Source organism: Castanea sativa, chromosome 2 (assembly GCF_040712315.1).
Source record: "Castanea sativa cultivar Marrone di Chiusa Pesio chromosome 2, ASM4071231v1".
Taxonomy (NCBI): domain Eukaryota; kingdom Viridiplantae; phylum Streptophyta; class Magnoliopsida; order Fagales; family Fagaceae; genus Castanea; species Castanea sativa.
This window is the reverse complement of record NC_134014.1, coordinates 12,699,787-12,717,410: the sequence shown is the minus strand read 5'-3', so window position 1 is coordinate 12,717,410 and position 17,624 is coordinate 12,699,787. Positions and strand designations below refer to the sequence as shown.

Genomic DNA, 17,624 nt, shown 5'->3' with positions numbered 1-17,624 from the left:
TTAGCTGATAGTTGACTTTATTCAATAAATGCATTTTTCATCAGGAAAGAAACTGGTAGTTGTGAAACACACATACAGAATAGTATGTATGTAGATTTGTTTATCTATTTAGCTTATTTAGGGATATATATATATATTTATATGGATCATGGATTGATGGAAAGGTAGACATAATGGGTATTAACAACTTCAAGGAAGTGGCACTTGAAAATAATAATTATGTATACATACACAAGAGAATATGGATAAATTGATCATACAAACACAAATACATTCATATTTATGTATGTACGAAATGACGGACGAGTATATAATGACAAATACATTGCCAGACAGATAGACATCACATTTATCTCTACAAAATGCTATTAAAAACTACAGGTAAATGGCACTTTCATCAGAACAGCTATAAGCATCCATAAAATAAGAGTTCACAACTAGTTAGCTCACTAATGGTTGAAAGTTAATTGCGTCCATGGGTACATACATTAGACAAAAAATTGACTCCCTAACTTGTAAAATTAATTATAAAAACACCATAAACATATGCTTTCACACACAGATATAAGGATAATAAATTTTGAGAGGATAGCCAAACATTATTCATTACACTTCTTCAAAAATATCATTGATCTTAAAAGTAGGGGGAAAAGGAGAAAGATTCTCACCATCTCCCTCCTTTCTCACTGTTCTCTAAATTTGATCCATAGTCCCTGTCTTTTTCTCTCGATATTTCCTATACTACCACTTTCCGAAGTGTGGGTACAAAGGCAGAGTAAACAAGCATAAAGCTACCTAGGCCCAACACATCACATTCCCAACAATCATAACATCACTAACCTCTACAGGTGTCAATGCCGGGTAATACCCCAAGTATTTCTTTGTTGCGGGCTCGTAACACTAAACTTTCCTATCTGCCTGCTGTGTCCTTCCCCTTGGAGGAATCTACATCCGAATCACCAACAAAAGGTAAGCAACAGTTCAATTACTCTCCTGCAAGCTTATTTCCTCTCTTGAATATCGGAAATGTACATTCCAAAAAATTAGTACTTACATTCTACAATCTTTGCTTTACAAAGCAAAGTAGTTGGACATTAATTTTAGCTCTAACAAAGCAATATAAACTACTTCAAAATTTCATTTTAAACAATGGACCACCACAACAGTAAAAACAATTTGCACATCATTATCCAATTTCACATCAACAATGTAAACTACTTCAAATATGAAATTAGTACTTTCATTCTACAATCTTTGCTTTTTGAAACAAAAATTGCGCATAAATCTTACAACAGATCAGATTAATATTTCAAAATTAATTTATACGCATTGTCGTATTTGTGATCTCAACTTGAAAGTAATCAAAAAGTGAGAGACCGATATGACAACAAAATCGAACAGATATATAATTATCAATTCAAATACAAGACAAATTACAAATACAAAAATCTAAGAAGTACAGAAAGCAAAACTCAAATAAATCACAAATCTGATCAAAATTAACCAAATCACAGAAGAAAAAAAAAACTCACATATATGAAGCTGTTCTCCTGAGTCTGATTCCCATCGTCCAACACTGCCATTTTCAAAATCACACGAAAATTTTCACTAGGTTATATTTATAAAAATAAAATAAAATAAAATAAATGCAGAGAGAGAGAGAGAGAGAGAGAGAGAGAGAGAGAGAGAGAGAGAGCGTCAGAGGCATCAACGTCGATGGATGGAACATTGGGAGGAATGAGCATGAAAAGGAATCTACAAATGGCGTATGCGAATGCCAAAACAATCAAAGGCCACAAAAACACCATTTTTTTTTTCCAACAAGATACAGATACTAATTTCTCTCTTTGTATCTCTCTGCGTGTGCGTATTACAAGCCAAAATGAATAAAGCAAAAAAAAAAAATGAAAGAAGCTAAGGCTTGGTTTGGATAGCTGAACGCGTCTAGCGTTCAGCGTTTCCACCTCTTTTTTTTTTTTTTTTTGTCCGTGCACAGGTTTCAACCAGCAACAAGAAGCACTATTCATCACTGTGCTGACACTGTTCTTGCACTAGTCATGAACAGTACACACACTTTTCAGTTTTTTTTTAATATTTTTAATGGGACCCGCGGTACTATTCACACATTTAAAAATTATTTTGCTACAGTGTTTTCAGTTTTCAGCTGTATCCAAACGGACCCTAAATGCAATGGAATCTTTAATCTTTTTAAAGCTCGCTTTACTTTACTACTTCTTTAAATTAAATGCGTCGTCTATGCTTTTTATTTTTTTTATTACAATTTTTCTGGGGGGACTTAAACAGGGCCGGCCCAATATTTTTAGAGGCCCAAGGTCCAATATTAAACCCTATCCATCTAAGAGGCGAAAAGGCACGAGGGAGGGATAGATACCTTTTTATTTCAATTATTTAATTATTACTTATTTAAATTTGTATTATTTATTTAATAAGAAGAGTGAAAAATAAAGACATGTTCTCTGATACGTTTGTATGAATATCTATTTGATAAATAGATGTGTTTTGATGAATAAAAACTTAGATAATTAATTGTTTATCATACTCCTTGATAGAAGAAGTATAAAAAAGAAACTAAAGATTCATTATATTTATTGTTGTTATGCTCCTATTAAGTTACATTATTGTATTACAATTCACTTCGGTCCATTGTGATATACTTCGGTTCATTTCAGTCCATTTTAATCCATTGGATCCACTTCAATCCACTTTGGTTAATTGTGGTCTATTTTGGTCCATTGGGTCCATTTCAGTCCACTTCGGTCAATTGCAATCCATCCGATCCACTTTGGTCTATTGTAGTCCATTTCCATCTACTTCAGTTCATGTCCCTCTCCTTGGGTCTAGTTGATCCACTTTTGTTCATTGTGATCCACTTCGATCTATTACCGTCCTTTCGATCTTTTTTTGTTATTCCATGTATGTAGTGGTCACATAAATTGCATGTGACATTGTTGTATCTATCATATTTTTGCCAACATGAATCATCACCCCTTTATTATCTCCAACACTGGGACCTCCTTATATCTTATTAAGCTTACTTGATAGTGATAAGTGTACTCAATCAAGTTGAAGTAAAAAATTCTTCTTTTGTTGGGAAAAGAAATATGGAATGAGGCGTGCCGCCGTGCATTTAGATTTTTTTTGGCTATAAATGGACAAAAGTAAAATTTACCTAAAAAGAAATAAGGTTTTAAAAAATGGTACATAAACAAATAGCTTAATAAATGAAAAATGATAATCAAAATGCACTATATAATTAAATAAGGCTGCCTATAAAGTAGAGAAGATTTCAAATAAAATCCAACCTAATGTACTTTCAATTGGTAAGGAATTTTATTTAGCATTTCCCTGTTCTCTCACATGATATATATAATCGGAAAACCCTTTCAATCAGATGACACTAGAAATTAAAAATCATGACCTATTTATCCTTTTTTTTTTTGACTAAGAAGATAGGGTCGGTATATTAAATAAAGAAAAGGTACAAGAGGTATAATAATGGATCCTGTAGCCACAGAAGGCTACACACTAGCCTTGCAGCAGGACAAGCAGACATAGCTGACAAAAAATAATAAAAAACACTAAACAATACTACCTCTGAACTACATTACAGCAAAACAGCTGAAAAAGATGAAAAAAAAAAAAACAATAAAAAAACATGACAGTCAAACTATCCCAGCAAGCCAATCCATCCGTGGCCTAATGTGTTTGTTGGGTAGCTATTAGAGCCGGGTACTCATGCAGAAGAGATGTGGCGCCTTGAAGAATAATATCTGGGCGAGTGTGGGTGTTTTCAAAACAAATTTTGTTACGTGAATTCCATACGTTCCATGAAATCGTGGCCCATTGTTCCATCTCCGTACGCGTGAGTCTCACGAGCATACTTCGCGTCAGCGTGAAGAAGTCTGGAGTCTGAGCATTGCTCTTTTGGATCCGTCCCTTGACCAGTGGAAACGGATCCTCTCCATTTCCCTTTGAAATGGAGAGGCTCCAGTACACGGTGAGGATTTCTCCCAAAATCATCCACGCTCAAAAATCATCCACGTCATTTAAAATGTTAACCCCACACACTTAACTGGAGTTCAACTCAACCAGACAAAATAAACTCAAGTTAAACTCAAACTCTCACTAGCGTTCAAACTCTCTCTCTCTCTCTCTCTCTCAAATCTCAAATTTCCAAGTTCAAACTCTCTCAACCTCTCAAACCCATCAGCAAAAACAAAGAAAAAACCTTAGCTCACCAGAGATCCCGATACCCATACAAGCATCCTTTTTAGACCCAGATCAGAGAGAGAGTAAGGGTTGGGGTTTGGAGAGAATCGGGTGTAGAGAGAAGGTTGGGGTTTGGAGAGAATCGGGTGTAGAGAGAAGGTTAGGGTTTGGGTTTGGAGAAAATCGGGAAAGAGAGAAGGTGATCTATGGAGGGAAATGAGATTGAGAGACAGAGAAAGAGATTTTGGTCGAAGGAGAAAACAGCAATGGCAGACCAACTCACCGACGACCAGATCTCTGAGTTCAAGGAGGCCTTCAGTTTGTTCGACAAGGATGGCGACGGTCAGATTCTCTCTCCTCTCTCCGATATGTCTTTTTTCTTTCTTTTTCTTTTTTATTTATAAGATCTACTTCTTTGTTGGTCCAACGTTTTCTCTGTCGTTCATATGCTTTTTCCTTGTTCGGGAAATGTTTTGCGTTTTGATTTTTTGTCCTTAAAATGAAAATAATTCTGTTTCATTGGCTGTCATTTCTAGGTTACCAGAATTTCTATTTATACTATTTATTTGTTCATCGTTTGCTTGCTAAGAAAGGTTTGGGGAAAAAAGAAAAGAAAAAAGAAAAAGAGATTAACGAATTATGTGATTGAATCTCAGATTTGGAATTTCCGAGAAAATAAATATTTTGTGAATATTTGTGTTTAACTGATTTAATTTTGTTAACTGAGCTTCATTGATAAATTGTGAGGCTTTTTAGTAGTTATTTTTACTGTTATATTTGTTTTTATGGAAACTATAATGTATTTTTTGCATTTTTTTTTGGGTATGAATCTGTTTACTATTTGAAAACCATGTGACTATAAGATCTGTCATTGTAGAGATCATGAGTTATTATCAACCCCTATCCGCACCTGATAGCATGTCATTTCATTTGAAATTGGAGTGGCAATCTAAGTTCCTGCCTAAGGTTGTCTTCTTTTCTTGGGCTGTTGCTCTAGGATGATTTTATCTACTGACAATCTCCAAAAGAGAGGTACTATTGTATTGGATTGGTTTTGTATGTGTAAAAGGTGTGGGGAAATGAATTCCTCAAAAGTTAGGAATTTTTTTTTGTCCAAATTGGAGTATTTCTTGATCTATTTTTTTTCATGTGTATGACAGTATGATGAGCTACTATTTGTCATGCTTTGACTTGAAATAATGTTGGCATGCTTTGACTTGAAATGCTACTATTTGCTAATCTTGGTCCCATATTCTGTTTAGGGTAAAAATTATGGACAATATGGACAAAGTGATGGGTGCATTATTCTTTTTTCTTGCATATGATTAATGATGCCATATACAAACAATATTGAAAAACAAGTAACAATAAATTTTGTGTATCATGGTGCAGGGCTTCAAGTAACAATTGATTGCAAGCCAGAAAATGGACACTTAAAGACAAGAGGGGTAGGGAAACTCGATGAAGAAGGAAAGATGTCAACTGAATGAAGAATGCTATGCACAGCTTCACAGTGCATCAGCTGCACCATGCCCTGCACATAATGGCCTAGAGTCTTCAAAAGTAGTATTCAAGTTCAAAGTGTACATTTTAATAAAATTTGTTCATTTTTTTTTATTAAATTCTCTTATTGTCTACTCTTGGATTGAATTTTGATTGTAAGGATTGTGGCAGTTGTTATTGTAAGGATTGTAAGGATTGAATTTTGATTGTGAGGATTGTAATGATTGAATTTTGATTGTAAGGATTGTGACAGTTGTAATTGTAAGGATTGAATTTTGATTGTAAGGTTTGTGACAGGTGGAATGTGGATATTTACAGATTTTTGTAAATAAAGATTGTGACAGTTGTGGGCTATTAATATTTGTAAATATTTATAAGTATGTGTAAGGGTGTGCTGCACAGGTGGTGTGGGTAAAGCTGCTGGGGTGTGTGTAGGTGTGACATCTGTGTGTGTAAGGGTGTGCACAGGTGCAAGTAAAGCTGTTGTGTGTAAGGGTGTGTAGGGGACTCTGCGTGTGGGTGTGCACAGATGGTGCGGCTATAGCTGCTGGGGTGTGCGTGTGTGCCTGCATGTGGGTGCATGGAAGTGTACAGTCTAGATAAATTGTTGGTTGGGCCAAGGTGTGTAGTTAGTTGGTTACATGGAATGCTTATATGGAAAGGAAAAAGATTATAAAACTCATGTAGATAAGGAATGTAAAACGCATGCAAAAGAAAAATGGCCACACCAATTAACATGCATATAGTTCAAAACTTGGCTTATTTATATAAATTTTTTCCCCAAACAGAAACACTTATATATAAAAACAACTCTTGCCTAGCATAATAATTATGCAGAAAAACATAATTATGCAGAATGTGCAATACCAGACCTATGCAGTAACAATAATTATGCAATAGCAGTAACAGTAATTATGCAGTAACAGTAACATTAATTATGCAGTAACATTAATTATGCAGTAACAGTAACAGTAATTATGCAGTAACATTAAGCAGTAACATTAACATTAATTATGCAGTAACATTAACATTAATTATGCAGTAACAGCAACAGTAATTATGCAGTAACATTAACATTAATTATGCAGTAACATTAACAGTAATTATGCAGTAACATTAACATTAATTATGCAGTAACATTAACATTAATTATGCAGTAACAGTAACAGTAATTATGCAGTAACATTAACATTAATTATGCAGTAACAGTAACAGTAATTATGCAGTAACATTAACATTAATTATGCAGTAATAGTAACAGTAATTATGCAGAAACAGTAACAGTATTTATGCAGAAATTATGCAGAAACAGTAACAATTTCTGCAGCAACAAATAATTATGCAGAATTTAACACCTTGCAAAGAAACATCAGACATGCAAATTAAGTATTCTTTCTAAATAATAAAAAATCTAAACATTTGAATGTGACTAAGTTTTGGACCATCAAAACTCCAGTCCTAAACTAGGAAAATTACAAAACAAGAGTACTTAATCTCAACATGTATTATAGATTATGAACCATCGGATTCCATCCATTTGTAATACTTTCTTGAGTCAAGGGACCTCCACTTGCAACACTTCCTTGAGTCAAGAGACCTCCTGCACCATTAATTTTGTCGTTGGAGCCTACAACACTTGATGTACTCTTTAAATGTGATGCTAATGCAACACTTGCTGATGAGCCTCCCTGATGTGCTGCAGAACTTGTAGAAGCCGACTACAAAAAACCCAATTACACATTACACATATCACAAGCTTAGCATTAAAATTATCAAAGCATGCATCTAAACTATTATTAATATCAAAATAAAATATATAATTGTAAATATCTTTACCATTAAAAGTTGTGTAAAACTAGTAATATTTTCAGAAGATTTATCCTCAGTTTTCTTTTGTGCCACGACGTCATGTGCATATATTTCCTGTAAAAATTGTACTAGTTTAGCAACTATAATAGCATACTATATTAATGTGTAAAAATACAATAGAATGGTGAAAATAAGGATAATTGAAGATTACCTCCTGCACTTTTCTTTTCTTTGTTTGCTTCTTTGATGTGCCTTCCTTTGGTTTCCTCATCTTTTCTATCCATGATTTCGTCCTACGCTTTTTATTACGATAAACCTCTCTTTTCTTTATTCCTTTTGGTACAATCGTAATCGAAGCACATAATTGATCTTCTTTGTCTGCAAAATCAGTGGAAGGCCTAATGATGTCTTCTTCCACATTAGCTTTGCAATTCCTAAGGTCACAAAGTTTTTTTTTCAAATCTGCAATTGCTAAGCTTAGAATATTATGGCCTTCTTTAGTTTCACATGCCTCATTCACCAATTGAATATATTTTGGACATAAATCTCGATACCGATCTACATATTCCAATCGAGTATCCGGCTTAATGTTATGTGTTGTGCAATTTTTTCCGCTTCCATCTTTTGCATCTCTTCTCCACCTCTTCATGATATATCTATTAGGAATCAACTTGATATCCAATACATCAAGAACTTTCAAGCCATGCCTACATAAAATACCAAATGACTCAAACTTTCTGCAACTACAAGATAGAGTCTCATCTAATGGATTCCACATGACCTCATATTTTCCATTTTAATTGAAAACTCCAACCACATAACTATGTGTTTGACTCACATTGCGTTCTAGGATGGAAAGTGCCATTACCTCTTCAACTTCTGTCTGAAAGAAATGAAACAACTTAGGTGTATACACTGTTGCTACTTGGTTAAGCATAGGAGAGCTTTTGAGCTTTAATCTTGGAAATTTCTGTCTAGAGTTGTATTCTGCTTCTAACTCCTTATCCCGCTTTTGATTGACAACTGTTTCAAAATGAGTGAAAAACTCTACTATATTGAGATCAGTACGCAAGCAATCCTTCAAGTCAGCATTGAAACTCTCACTAAGCTGAGTTGTCTTCATTCCTGCAGTAAAAGTTCTCTTAACTTATGCTTGGGCCCATTTTTCCTTCAATTTAAATAGATCAATTAGCCATTTATTTTCACGAATATCGTACTTATCTAGCATTTCATTCCAAGCTCTAAGAAACTCATCTTCACCGTCATACTCATAGATACACGCTAAGAAATCAGCGTTAAATTGAGGCTCAGTTTTTAGTAAATGACCCAAGTGTTTCTCAGCATTCTGCCACATATGCCAACTACACAATGCATGATATGTCGTAGGCATGACTACTTTTATTGCAGCTGACATTGCTGCATCTTGATCTGTGAAAATAGTGACTGGCTTCTTTTCAGAAATTGCTTCTAAGAAGGTCTCAAATAACTATACAAAAGATTCAATCGTTTCATCGTATAAAAGTGCACCTCCAAATACAACAGTTTCCCTATGGTGATTGAGACCCAAAAATACTCCAAGTGGCCTTGCATCTCTATTAGTGCTATACGTTGTATCAAATGTTATTACATCACCGAAGTGGCTATAGTCAATGATCATTCTTGCATCGGCCCAAAAGATATTAGTAATCAACTCTTCACAGTCCAATTGAGTAGCGAAATAATATGAAGGATTTTCCTTAAGTTGACGACTGAAATATCTTCCCAAGCTAGCGGCTGTCCCATGCTCCATGTCTCTCTGTCGCTTAGTACGTAAGTAGTTTTTATGATCTTTCTTGGTAAAACCAAGATTATCATATCCACCAACTTGCTTACTAAGAAGCTCATAAGATTGCTTTAATCTTAATCCCGATTCATGTGCCAAATCAATTTCAATAGCATGAGTTGCAGCCACTTTCCGTTGTGATGGCATCATGTGCACAGTTGATGGAAGGTGGAGATAGTGGTTATGCTCAGCAATAAATTCACTCACCACATATATTTTACTATCTCGATTAAGTACAATAACCAAACGTGCTTCACAACCACATCTTGTTTCCGCTCGGGGATTCTTTACATTCTGATCTCTCTTGTCTTTGCCTCGAACTCCCTCCTTCGCGCACACAAATCTCCTTGAAGTAACCACTCCAGTCTTTTTACATTTATTTACATACTCTTTTCTAATACTAAAACCAGCCTTTCTGCCATATTCATTATAAAAACCATATGCAATCTCATCCGCTTCAAACTCCATCCCTTTAAATGGGGTAGATTCCATGGGCACATTAGAAGGAACATGTATTCCCATCATTATCCCTACAAAAAATTGAACATAAATTTATTATCTTCTTTCACCTATCATTTGTTTTCAAAATAGGGATGATGTAAAAAAAAAATGAGGATGTAATGAATGATCAACATACTAATGAGGATGTACCTCATATGAGAGAAATGGTATATATCTTTGTTACTAAACATAAAAATTCAAGATGGCCAAGCATGATTTCAACTCAACTCACTCAAAGGCTAGTCAATTTAAACATGACAGTAATAAACATGTTCTTTAAAATCTTGCATCCATAATATGCCATCAAGAATCATTATAAAGGAATCTTCTTATTATGATTAAAGAACTTATTTATTATGAGATTTTTTTTTTCAAAAGAGAAATTTATTAATTGAAATATCTAAACCTTGTGATCAACACCACAACAGTATCCTTTTGATCACCTCTCTATATATGTCCATAATCCACATTAAGCGTACAAGTAATCATTTTTTAATTTCACATAAACTCATCATTGATACTATTTTCTTATGAACCAATTATAATAGACTATATTAACAGCTATGGAAATATATATATATATATATATATATTTTTTTTTTTTTAAATTGTGCCCCTAAACTTATCGTTTACACTATGAATTAGGATCATGTGTGCAAGGATTATAGTGTCGATCCATTCCATAACATTTTATGGTAATAAATTCAAATTTATTGATGTAATTTTATCCGTTTGAAAATCTAGTTAGTTTTTTAGTTTATACTTTCCTAATCTACTTTCCAAAGTGGTTTCTCCATTAAAGATATTCTTCTTTGATTTTCCACTTTGTCACCAAATGTTATGTCATGCTTAATTGTGCTTTTTATATTACTTATTGATTTGTTAATTGCTTAACTATAGTGAAAAATTAATCGTCTGAGTGGAATCTTAAAATAACAATTTCTACTGAAAATAACGTTCTTATATATATATGTATATTTAAAGAATAATTTTGTGAATTTTATAATATTTAGGTACCATGGTTAATTTTGTTTCATTTAAAATGAAAATAGTAGGATATTACCACGTTAGATCATATCAGTTAAGTCCTTCTATTGACTCTACTACAAGTCTACTACCTTGTGGATAAAAATACATAGAACCTGGAGTAAGGGATACTCCTTGCAAAAGTTACGTACCATGCTTATGGTTATGGGATTGTCCCAAGTCCAAAGCCTAAAGAGCTTAGTTGTCCTTATATATATATATATATATATTTTTTTTTTTTTTAACTTGGCTTTTGTTTGCATATACACTTCTTTTTTCCTATTGTTAAATCAAATACTACCTCTTTTCTTGCCGACTTAGGCAAAAGACTTTCCAAGTAAACCCCATTAAAGATGCTTCTCCATCAATTTCAATTTCAATTTAAATCATTCAGCAGCAAGCCAGCAACCCACACTTCACCAATATAATTTGATAATTTTTCTCATTAATTCACATTGGGGTCTAAACAGAAATTTCAACGTTCAATCTTATTGGTGGCCATCAAAACAACAATATGTTCAAGAAATTTTCAATGTTCATTTTCTTATGTTAGGCCCACGTAAGCTTTTTTCTCTGTGTGTACTAATAAAGATTCAATCTTTATCTCAAAAAATTAAAAATACTCCTAGAATCATCCGGCCATTATAAAGATTCAATCATTAACCACCAAAACAACCATATAAACTTACCTAGACAACAATATAAATGCAGAAAAATTATCAAACATCAAATAAGATAAGCATAAATATATTTTACTGATATACCTCTGTTTGGTAAGATAGAAACAGAGATGTCTTCTCTAAACCTTCTGTGAAGCTTTTTTTTTTTTGGTTAAAATCTGTGAAGCTTTGAATGTGGGCTACCTCTGTTTCACTTTTCCCTCTAAAAGTTTTTTTTTTTTTGTTTTCCAGTGCACGGATATGTTTCTGTGAGAATCAGGTGAAGCTTTTTTTTTTTTGGTTAAAATTTGTGAAGCTTTGAACGTGGGCTGGGCTAACTCTGTTTCACTTTTCCCTCTAAAAGGATTTTTTTTTTGTTTTCCAGTGCACTGATGTATCTACCTCTGTTTCTCCATTTCCAGTGCACGTATGTACTTCTACAAGGATCCGGTGAAGCTCTTTTTTTTTGGGTTAAAATCTGTGAAGCAGCTATGGGCTAACTCTGTTTCACTTCTCCCTCCAAAATGTTTTTTTTTTGTTTTCCAGTGCACTGGTACATCACCTCTGTTTCTCCATTTCCCTCCAAAAAGGTTTTTTTTGTCCGGTTGAGTTAAACCCTAGTTAAAAGGCCAAACTACAGTTAAGTGTGTGGTGTTAACATTTTAAATGACGTGGATGATTTTTGAGCGTGGATGATTTTGGGAGAATCCTCACCGTGTACTGAAGCCTCTCCATTTCCTTTGAAATGGAGAGGATCCGTTTCCTTGACCAGTGCCCATACGTTCCTACCAGAGGGCATTCCCATAATATATGCTTCACTGTTTCACTCTGCTGTTGGCACACCGCGCAAAGGGAGTCTATCTGCACTTTCTTCTTTCGCAGGTTGTCTCGGGTTGGCAAGATATTTGAGCATGCTCTCCACAGAAAATTTCTCACCTTTGGTGGGGTATTTAGGTACCACACTGACTTCCACAAGCGTTCATCTGCAGTAGCCAAAGAGTACTCTCCTTTTGACGGGTTAAGCAACCTCAGTGCTACTCCATATGCCGACTTTGGCTGCATCTGTTTAGACTGAAAACATTTTTAAAAAATCATTTTGCGCGTTTACGTATGTTTAGCAACCACGGAAAATTCGGTCAATAAAAAATCATTTACAGTTTGACCGGAAAATAAGCTCTTCCGAACGGAAAATTATTAACAGTTTAATTTTACTTTCAAATCATTTCCGAAAATCACACCCGAAGAGAGAGCTTGAGCACACTCTTCACACACTCCAAAACCCATCTCCAAGCTCACTTCAGCCGAGCTCCGGCCAGCCCAGATCGTGCCGCCCCCCGGTCCAAAACCCATCTCCAAACCATTTCTAGAAAAACCCATCTCCAAACCATTTCTCACGGTCCAAAACTCATCTCCAAACCATTACCTTCAAACCATTTCCAAAAATAAAAAAGAAAAAAGAAAAAAAGAACCGAACCAATATCAACTCCAACACCGCGCAATCTCGCCGTCCGGGCCATGCCTCTCACCGCCGATCAAGCAAAGATCGATCCAACGCCGTGCAATCTCGAACCCAGTCGCCCCCGATCGCGCGATCTCGCCTCCGCCATGCGATCTGGCCTACGTCGTCGATCGCGCGATCTGGCCTCCGCCGCATGTCTCGCCTTCGCCGTTATTCGCACGATCGAAGCCTCCGCCATGCCAATCGCGCGATCGAAGCCTCTCTCTCTTCCTTCTTCTCTCCCGGATTTGATGATTTTTCTTTTGGGTTTTGTTTCTTTTTTGTTTATCTGAGAAATATGATGTTATATATTTGTTTGGAAGCTGAGAAAATGTAAGAAAATGTGAGCAAAAAGTAGAAAACGTGTTTTCTATAATATTTTCAAGAACACAACCAAACACTTGAAAATATTTTACAAAATATTTTTTAAAATGCTACCAAACACCTAAAAATATTTTCCTTTCCCGAAAATATTTTCACTTGAAATTATTTTACACCCAAACAAACGCACCCATTACCGAGAACGTTTGAGATTTATTTTCCTTCCATTCCAGTACATCATTTGCATGCAAGTTTGTCACTGGGATGCGTAAAATATCCGCAATCGTGTGGTCCGCAAACCAATAGGCTAGATTATTCCTGTCCCATTGCTTTGTGGCTTCATCCACCAGTTCTCTAACCTTCACTGGTCGAGGTCCATCTTGACGAAAGCTTGGTGTTCGAGGCAACCACTGATGGTTTACAATGTCTATCTAGGTTCCACTCCCCACTTTCCATCTTGACCCTTCCAGTATTACATCACGTGCCTGCAATAGGCTCCGCCACACGTATGACGGGTTGCACCGTAGTTCCGCCTCCAAGAATGAGCATGCAGGGAAGTATCTAGCTTTATATACTCTACAAAACAGAGTTTGGTTGGTTTTTAGCCTCCACGCTTGCTTGGACAGCATGGCTAAGTTGAAAGCGATTATATCCCGAAAACCCATCCCTCCTTTTTTCTTCAGATCGCATAACCTTTTGCAGTTTATCCAATGTACTTTCTTCTCATCGCTCATCTGTCCCTACCAATATTTCGTAATAATAGAATTAATATCATTGCAAAGATTCTTTGGCAATTTGAAGAGGCTCATCGCATATGTCGGTATGGCTTGTGCAACGGATTTGATGAGGACCTCTCTCCCTGCTTTCGAAGTGGTTTTTTCCTTCCGTCCGGTGACTCACTTTGCTATTCTCTCTCTTAGTTCTTTGAACGTATTTACTGCTGGACCTCATCATAATTTGGGTCTGGTTTAACTTCTATAAAGACACGATCTGGACCTTTATACACATATTTATATAAGTATTTTACATTCTTGATACTGTAACATATTTCAACATTAATATGACGATTATATTTCAACAGTAACCAAGGATTATATGGAACAATCCAAGTGTTATCTACCATAATCCTACAATGATCATTCAACAGCACGGGATTATTAGAGGATAGCCAATCTCTATACCTTTCTGGTTTTCAGAAGTGGTTTGTAAATGTCTTTTATGGCCTTTGTAACGCCTCGGCTGATTTTATTGTCATACAAGACATTATCAACGGTTGTCTATTCGTTCCTTTCCATTGATAACGTCCGGGTAGTTTTGTTTTTTGTTTTTTGTTTTTTGTTAAGAGGCAGCATAATATTATCAAGATAAAAATACAAGAGTATTGGCAGGTTGCCTTAGAGTGTACAGTCCCTTAGCATCAGAATCCAAAATATGACATAAGACATCAGAGTTCGGGTAATCTAATATAACAAAATCAAAAGTGGAGGAGATCCTTCCTTTGCAAGCTTGTCTGCTGCTTTGTTAGCTTCCCTGAAGACGTGACTGATCTTGAAGTGTTGAAAACGACTAAGAAGAAACCTGCAGTCATTTAGAAGGGGAGAATAGGCTTTGTTAGAACTATTTTTAGCTATTTGCATCAAGCTCCACAGCTAGGTGGGTAATTCCCAGTTGGTCAGCCAATGTTAGCCCATCACGGAGTGCCCAAAATTCAGCTAGAATGCTGGTAGCAGTCCCTATTATTCTTTTATAGCCTTTGATCTAGGTGCCATTACTGTCGCGGATAACACCGCCTCCTCCAGATTTGCCCGAATTCCCTAAGGAGGCTCCATCTGAATTTATTTTAAACCATCCCTCATCTGGTTTATGCCAAACGTCCGGGTAGTTAATGTGTAAGGACGATGTGCTCATCAACACTTACAAATTATAAAGTTATAATTAACATTTTGTAAATAATAAATAAACAATAGATTAAAACAATAAATAAAAGTTATATGTCAATCAATTTGTCAAAGAAGTCCAACAACAATTTGTCTTAGGCTTACAGATTTTTCAATAAGCCTAAGACATAAAAAAAAAATTATTGTTTTTTTAGGTACAAACATATATATTTATTTTTTATTTATAAAACAAACAAGTTTCATGACAGATATTTAATAACTAAAATACGACAATTTAGTTATCAAAAAAAAAAAAAAAAATTTTCTGTATTTATTAATGTAAGAAAAATTATTTAGTGCAAATATTAAACTAGTATATTTATTGCAATAATTATTTTTGATCGGTATATGACAACAAAGTTAGTATATAAATATTGAAAATTTAATTTAGAAATACATTTAATGTGTTAAGACATTTAATATGCAAGTGTATTTAACATTGGATATTACAAAACACATTTGTTAAGACATTTTTTAATGAATGCTAAAAAAAAAATTGCACTATCTGCCATTGATGTTTACTAAAATTACATTGACCTCCCCCATATTTCTAATTGTAAAAAGATCTCTATTTTTAAATAAACTACGATCACATTTCTTGCAACTTAAAACCATTAAATCAATCAAAGGAATTTTAAATATAGTTTAGAAATTTTTTGTATTTATGCATTAATCATCCTTTACAAATGAGAATCCAATTTTTGTAAAACAAAAAGATTTTTTTTAATCAATATTCAATAAAAAACCAAAATATGAAAATCTATCAATATTGCAAAATTCAATAATATATCCTGTCAAATAAGTATAAGATATTTATTGCAATAAATATTTTTGATTCATATATGGCAACAAATTTAGTTTATAAATATTGAAGATTTAATTTAGAAATACATTTAATGTGTTATGACATTTATAAGCAAGTGTATTTAATGTGGGATATTTATTGCAATAATTTTTTAATTGATATATGACAATAAATTTAGTATATAAATATTGAAAATTTAATTTAGAAATACATTTAATGTGTTAAGACATTTATACATACATACATTTAATGTGTTAAGACATTTAATAAATATTAGGAGAGGTCAGTGTAATTTTTCAAATGAGGTGCATTAATTATGTCTACCAATCATTTAATAGTTGAATATGCTTTGCAAATGTACAATTGACAATTTCTAGTATAAAAAAGAAGGCAAATGCATTTCAAGTGTAACCAAATATATTTTTTGAGCGTTAGAAAAATGAATCAAATGATCATAGCCCAACTTTATTGTTTTGTGTTTATCCTTTTCTTAGCCTTTGGCCAAAGTACTTCTAAGTCAACAAACGGCTTCTTTACGTTCCATGTACGAATTGTCAACCATCTCAACAACAAACCCCTTACCTATCATTGTAAATCTGCGGATGATGATTTAGGCCTTAGAACTCTTCAACCCAATGGAGAGTGGGAATTCTCTTTTGACCCTGTTCCTATTTTTAAGACCACAGAATTTTACTGCTATTTTTTTAATGGAAACTTACAAGCTGCTTTTGATGTGTATATAGAATATTCTATTTTTTTACGCAAATGTGGTGCGAAGCATTGCATTTGGACGGCACAAGATGATGGATTCTACTTATATAATGAGGATTCTGGTCAAAATGTGAAGATGCATGAGTGGAGCAAAAAATATTAAGATGGTGAAATGTTTATTTATCAAAATAAATGAAATTGTTGTTTACTTATCAAATTAAATGAAATTGATGATTTTATAAGGGGAAATTTTCATGGATTTTGTGACCTAACTGTAGTTTTTTTTACATCAATATTTGCTTGCTTTTTTTATTAAATAAAAAAATAAAAACTTTTCTTTTTATAGACACCCCAATTTACAAACATCATTTAACATCACATTTATCTCTAGAAAAATGCTATAAAAAACTACAGGTAAATGGCGCTTTCACCAAAACAGCTATAAGTTGTTAAGCATCCATAAAATAAGAGTTCACAACTAGATAGCTTACTAAGAGCATTCACAATAGGTATGGTATACGTCAAATGTAAGGAAAATTTAGCACGTGAGGCCTAAATAGCTCAACAGCCGACATGCTAAACATGTAAACTTGTAAGTTTTTTTGCTATAGTGCTACGGTACCATCGTAAATATATGATGGCATTGCAGCTGAATGATATGTACGGGTAATAATTTTTTTAATACACTCTCTCATACTTTTTATTTCTCTGAGATTTCTCTCTCCTCTCTCTTATTATTTATCTTCTCTTCTCTCTCTTCCTTCTCTCTTTCTCTTCTGCTTTCTCCTCTCTTCAGACCCAA

General features: G+C 34.2%; 1 long non-coding RNA gene across 1 annotated transcript in view; it reads right to left on the bottom strand.

Moving 5' to 3' along the window:
- Window positions 1-757: 757 nt before the first annotated feature.
- Window positions 758-17,624, bottom strand: part of LOC142623577 (uncharacterized) — a 55,912-nt gene continuing 39,045 nt past the window's right edge. Inside the window, exons 2-3 of the long non-coding RNA XR_012842169.1 lie at window positions 1,533-1,576; window positions 758-945 (exon numbers count right to left, since the gene is read on the bottom strand). This is a non-coding gene — a long non-coding RNA (uncharacterized LOC142623577). The remainder of the gene's footprint in view (window positions 946-1,532; window positions 1,577-17,624) is intronic.